This window comes from Garra rufa, chromosome 5 (assembly GCF_049309525.1).
Source record: "Garra rufa chromosome 5, GarRuf1.0, whole genome shotgun sequence".
Classification (NCBI taxonomy): domain Eukaryota; kingdom Metazoa; phylum Chordata; class Actinopteri; order Cypriniformes; family Cyprinidae; genus Garra; species Garra rufa.
The window spans coordinates 35,678,662-35,685,402 of record NC_133365.1 but is presented as its reverse complement, the minus strand read 5'-3'; positions in this window follow the sequence as shown (position 1 = coordinate 35,685,402).

Below are 6,741 nucleotides of genomic sequence, written 5' to 3'. Positions count from 1 at the left end.
TGTACTGATTTTTAAAGAAACAGTTGACTCAGTTAGGTATTTTCTTTACTCACACTCCAGAAATTACAAACATACACAATACTATTTAAAAGTGTGTGGTCAGTACAATTTTTAAATCATTTTTTGATGATCACCATGGCTGCATTTATTTTGAACAAAAATAAATGTTTCTATATAAATAAATATTTTAAAAAATATATTTCTCTGATGGCAAAGCTGAATTTTCCGCAGCCATTATTTCAATCTTCAGTGTATATTCAGAAATATTTCTCATTATTATCAACGTTGAAAAGCTAAATCTTAAAGATCTTTGCAATTTGCACAATATGCATATCATTTGATAGATCTCCTCATACTGAGCAACTTTGCCTCAAGAACCATTGTTGTCAATCAAATCAATTGTTAACAAGCATTCTAAGGTTTCATAAAGATGCAAAATATGTACCAATAAGTACATATCACTGCAATTCCCAACAGAAATAAACACTAGAGGTAGTAAAACAGAGCACACTTGTGAAAGTTTTCATACACAGTTATGATTACAGCTCCATATGTTTAGCTTTCCGAATGTAACAAGCTTGCTCTGTAACTGAACCGGCACAAAAATTGGACTTCAGAAATAAAAAAAACAAGCTATAACAGCATACTTGAGACTGCATTTTAACGTCACATTCGTTTTTGTTCATCGGGTAGGTTTAGGTGTAGTGCAGATGGTACGTTGCTTTAAAATGTCAAAGTTAAAAAGTGCCACTTAAGGACATTTACCAGACCAGAACTGAATCATAACTGCAGTGACGCCTACAAAACCAACGTCACATAAAACATATGTACGTTCATCTGTTCCAGGGGGAAAAAAAGGAACACTCTTTTAGTGCCACCTATTGAATGCAAATTTTTGCGTCAAATATGTCACGAAACGTACATGGCATTATGTATTTTACGTCTTGTGAAAAAGTTCCCAGAGGTACGTTTTCGTCATGAGACCAGGTTGGCAATTTGCTAACACTACATATCTTGTGCCCTATATAGATTGCTAGATTTGGAATACGAAGCAACATGAAACAAAGCAAAAAACACATACTTTCTATAATTTTTCACTCAAAACATGCTAAGAAATTTCATTATAAAGAAATGGCACTTAAAGGTTCACTGAAGTGCCTAATTTCAACGAAAACAGGAAGACAGGGTGAGACATATCAAGCAGCCCCACCCCCTTTTTTTTAAATAGCCAATAGCGTTTTGTTTATATCACAGCTTGAGCTGGAGCCACTGAGCTCAGTAAAGCCGCTTTTGACAGTTTATGACAGCCACAGACTAATACATTACCCCTTTAGATTCAATATTAAACTGTTACTAAAGCAAAACAGCGATTATAATGATGCTGAGGATGTGTAGTTTGAAAATGGTGTCATTCATGTTGGTGCATGGCACCAGTGTTATTTCTTCTACTCCTTACTGCCATTTATCTACTTGCTTCTCCTCGTAATCTCATGCATATTGTTATAAAATATAGCATCCTGTACAGAATTCAAATGGGTCCGATACATTTCGTGGTCTGCGCCATTTCACGAAAATGGAAAGCATATTTAAACTGTCTGAATCGTTCACTATCTCCTATATAGTGCACTAGGTACCATTTACTGTACAGAAAAGTCACAACAAGTAAACAAGTCACGATTTCCATATTGGTGGAAGTTAAAGATAGTAAATTTTGAATGTTTATGTCTTCTAAATGCAAATTTTGTCACTGTTTTGGAGCACATTAACTAGATAACTGTAAGACTAACATATGCATACTAAAAAAATTAATTTTGATTTCATGGGGACTTGAAAATTTTTTTTTTTTTTTTTTACAGTGTAGTTAACAGTAAACCTACTGACGCAGACAGACAAAGGGGAGACTGGCACTCTGGGCACACAATAGTGTTCAACCAGGTGTAATTTGAGTGACCTACATACTGTAAGTCCCATTGAAGTGGTTTGCTCAGGCTTGCTGTAGCTCTGATTCTTCAGGCTACACGTGATGGACAGCTTGTATTGTATCTGTTCCGTGAAGCCTTCTAAAAGAACAAGGTCCTCTCGCTTGCCCGCTGAATGATGGAAGATTTAGGCTCATTCCAACAAAATAAAAGCATGCCAGGCCTGAGGAGCAGGGGACAGGAGCTAGGGCAGCAGGCAACCCAGCCTAAAGCAGCATGGTTTTGACTAAGAGGGATTATTCAGGCATGACCAAACAACCTAAACAAACGGTTTAAGGTTACTGAGACAAGAAAAGGTCTGATGGTCTTTGAACCAATCACTTCTCTTGCTCCTGTAAGCTCAGCTTTTATGCTCCAAGAAATATTGTCAAAACACCTACCTCTCTAACTCTTCATCTTGACTCTAAACCTCCATAGCTTATAGATGCCGCCAACTGCCTTTTTACCACAAGGATTAACAACAAATTAGCAAATAAACAATTGCTTAATTTATGTTTCAGCATTGATCACTGCATCCATTTTACTGTCCTCATTCAAATGTGATTGTGTAAGCCTAAAGCAGTTCTGACTGTAATCGCCTGAGTAACGATGAATTAGTATGCCTTGTCTCCAATCCACAATTATGAACCAGCTGATTACTGTGAAAGGAAACACAGTGGCTGCTTCGGATAAATCGATGGCTTAATTTGAGAAGAACTTTTAATCTATTTATCTGTAAAACATCACTGGTTTAAAAACTGTTTGCAATGCAACATTAGAAAAAACTATTTATTTACATAATTAACAGTGCGTATATGAGTTAGAGCAGTGGGTTAGTGGTTAGTACAGGCACTAACACAATGAGCCATGCTGCTTGAGATGAAAGTTCAAATTTGTTTCTCTATTCTTGTGCTGACAACACAACACAGCGCATTGCAAACAGTCTGACCTCTAAAAGCACATATTAAAAAAGACTTTCTACCGTCTTCAAAAATCTCTGGCTACAAAAGCTACAGAAAATAACTTCTTATATGACACAGAGATCATTCACACAAAATAAAAACTGTCTCAACGCTCATTTTTCATACAGATTTAACTGATTTCTTTCCCAAAATGCACTGACTGCTCTAAAATATGAGACACCAATGTTTCATGAGTTTAGGATATAGAATAGGTGTCACCAATTGAGTCGTCCTGTCATTAACTCTTGCACTACACATCATGGACTTCATTCCCCACAAGCCACTGCACTAATCACTGCATTCACCTGCTCCCTGTTCTCACTGCACTGATCACTGCTCACATCTGCAGCTCATTCACACACACACACACACACACACACACACACACACACACACACACACACACACACACACACACACACACCTGCAGCTCATCACACGGACAGCTTATATGCCACTCACACACACAGCTTCCTTGCGAAGTCTTATCGTTCCTCATGGTCGTAATTCTGAGCGAATGGATCCGCACGTCTCTGACCCTCCCTGTGACAGAAGACTTCGCCGCACCAGGATCCAGCAGCCTTATCCCACCACCAGCGCAAACATGGACCCAGTCAACCAGCTACTTAATCTGCGACAGGGATATCTACCCATTGATGAATATGTTCACCAGTTTTGTGAGTTGTCCAAGGAAGTACCGTTTTATGATGAAGTTATGCTTAAGGAGTTATTCCGTTTGGACTGAATGAGCCCATTAAATCATGGTTCCCTGAGGGGAGGTTCAATTGTAGTTTAAAGGACTTTATGGACTATGCACTCATTTTGAGCAGTTCTTCTTTCACTGTGGATATCACTGAGGACAATTTCACCAAACTAGAGCCACAGCACAAGATGTCTGCTAGCCCTGAGCCACAGCACAAGATGTCTGCTAGCCCTGAGCCACCGCACAAGATGTCTGCTAGTCCAGAGCCTGTCCACAAGATGGACGCCCTTCCTGAGTCAGTTCACAAGATGGCCGCCTTTCCAGAGTCTACACGCAAGATGGCCTCCCTTCTAGAGTCTGTTCGCAAAATGGCTGCCCTTCCAGAGTCTGCTCTCAAGATGGTCACCCTTCCAGAGCCATTGCACAAGATGGCTGCCCTCCCAGACCCTCCACTGGTCCCGCCCAGCCTTCCAGAGCCTCCGCTGGTTCCACCCAGCCTTCCAGAGCCTCCGCTGGTTCCACCCAGCCTTCCAGAGCCTCTGCTGGTTCAGCCCAGCCTTCCAGAGCCTCCGCTGGTTCAGCCCAGCCTTCCAGAGCATCCGCTGGTTCAGCCCAGCCTTCCAGAGCCTCCGCTGGTTCCACCCAGCCTTCCAGAGCCTCTGCTGGTTCAGCCCAGCCTTCCAGAGCCTCCGCTGGTTCAGCCCAGCCTTCCAGAGCATCCGCTGGTTCAGCCCAGCCTTCCAGAGCCTCCGCTGGTTCAGCCCAGCCTTCCAGAGCCTCCGCTGGTTCAGCCCAGCCTTCCAGAGCCTCCGCTGGTTCAGCCCAGCCTTCCAGAGCCTCCGCTGGTTCCGCCCAGTCTTCCAGAGATTCCTGTCTGCCCGGTTCAGGCCACGGAGGCCATTTATGGACTGTTGAGTTTCCCAGCCACCCTCCCTACTGCTCCAGTCCCACCACCTCTGTCTCCTGACAGTCCCTCTGCTCACCCTCAACCCACCTGTGGTGCAGAGGACTTGCCCTGGGACTGCCAGTCTCCATCGGTGCCCTGGCTAGAGGATCCCTCACCATCGCCTCCAGCCTCAGAGTCCTGGACTCCGCCTCGGCCCTCCGACCCTGTGCAATGTTTTTTTGACTACGATTTCTGCCTGCCCCTGTGTGTTTGTTTTGTCTCTAATAAATGCTGCGAATGGATCCGCACGTCTCTGACCCTCCCTGTGACAAAAGGACACATGCTTACTCAATAACTGTATTGTTTTTATTTGGTTTTATGTATATGCTGTATTTTTTTAAAGATTCCACTCTCCAAAGCATTGTTAGATGCTAGTGTTTCTTGTCTTAGCTATCAAAAAACAGTATCATAGCCATTATTTTCTTGTTATGATCTATTTAACCTCGCAACAATCTCAAGTTTTGTGGTCACTGTGTTTTAAAATTAAATTATTATAATCCTAATAGTGATAAAGGAGTACTACTGTACTACTGTAAGGTTAACCCAAAATGATTAACAGTTGAAAACATTTATTAGAAATTTAGAAAAAGTAATCAAATGTTATCAGTTACATTATTTTTAAAAAGTAACTGAAATAGATACACTACTAATTACATTTTAAACAGCGTAACATGCGATCTGTAACCTATTACATTTCCAAAGTAACCTTCCCAACACTGACCACGAGAACCCTCAAAAGGCAACAAAGAGAAATCATTATGCACAACTATATGCATAATATGACTGTGAAGAACCTATTTCTTAGTTTATCGCTGTTTAACATCACTGCTGTGTGAGTGAGGCTGTATTTCCAGGTCTCTTGAGTGACACCTCTATTTCTCTGCTACAGATAATGGCTCATCCCTCTATATGTTTATAGTACTACTTCAGTGAAGATCCTTGTCAACCCTGTAGGTCACCTTGAACATAAATGGGTCTCAGAAATCCTGCACTTGTGCCAAAGTCCTCTGACAGGACTTGGAATGTGTGGAATGGGAAATGGAATAGAAGAGTGTTACAAGAAGAGGTATGCGCACACACAAGCGCCTGCCATCAAACTCCATAATCATTTCCAGTAAAGGAAGCAATTCACTTCAAAAGCTCATTTTGGGGTTGGAAGATTGAACTAAGTAAGTGACAATCACACAAAAAATAGCATATGCAGCAATTTCCCCGTCGCCTTCTCTTCCACAGGGTCCTCTAACTATTCTTTAGTCACCCTGGATAAAATATAACTCCAACCATGTGGATAAACATCATGTGTGCTCTACAGCTCAGAGAAGGCCACTCAAACCCTAAGAGGGCTTTGATTTGCCCAGCAGGAAACAAGTGTTCCTCCCTGTCTTCAGCAGATGAGACAGACGCTTCACACAATCAGAGCAGTGTGATGTCTCCCAGCTCAGAGCTGTCCTTTGCACTCAGTAATGGAGTGATGTGTGTGAGTTAGGCAGAGATCACAGCCTTACAGCTGTGCAAAGACAATTCTTTAACGACCATCAGATAAAACCTCCAAAGACAACAGATCGTGCAATGTGTGGTAATGGGCACACACACCATTAGCAGCCATAGACACAATACACACACACTTTTTTTTTTTTTTTTTTTTTGCTATTACAGTGTGTTTACTCTGAGATAGCAGTGTTTATTCAATTTGCACACTAAAAAGCTTGATTGCTTTGATCTGTGGGTAGACAGCAAAGGCATGTGATGTGGAGCCAAAAAATTCCTGTTTTCAATATCACACTGACCTTAAATGTATTCTCATTTCTTACACTCATTGCTTGGAAAGAAAACCATGCACTGGCATTTGGTTAGACATATTAAACAGAACTTTAACTCTGGATGCTTAAATGAAATCTAAACAATTAAACACGTTTGTATATGTAAATTGCATTTTGTACCTTACCTTTCCTGAACTTCCTGCTCCAACATCAACAGGTAGAACACTATTAGGAGAGAAAGAGAAAGATTTTGTTAAGTAAAATAGAATTAAATAACTTTTATTATGACAAGACCCTCTGCAATACTTGTTTTTGATTGGTCAATCACAATGAGTCATTAAGTAGTCAGATTTTTAACCGTTGTCCATGGCACCATACTTTTATATCTCTTATATCACTCTATGGATTCTCT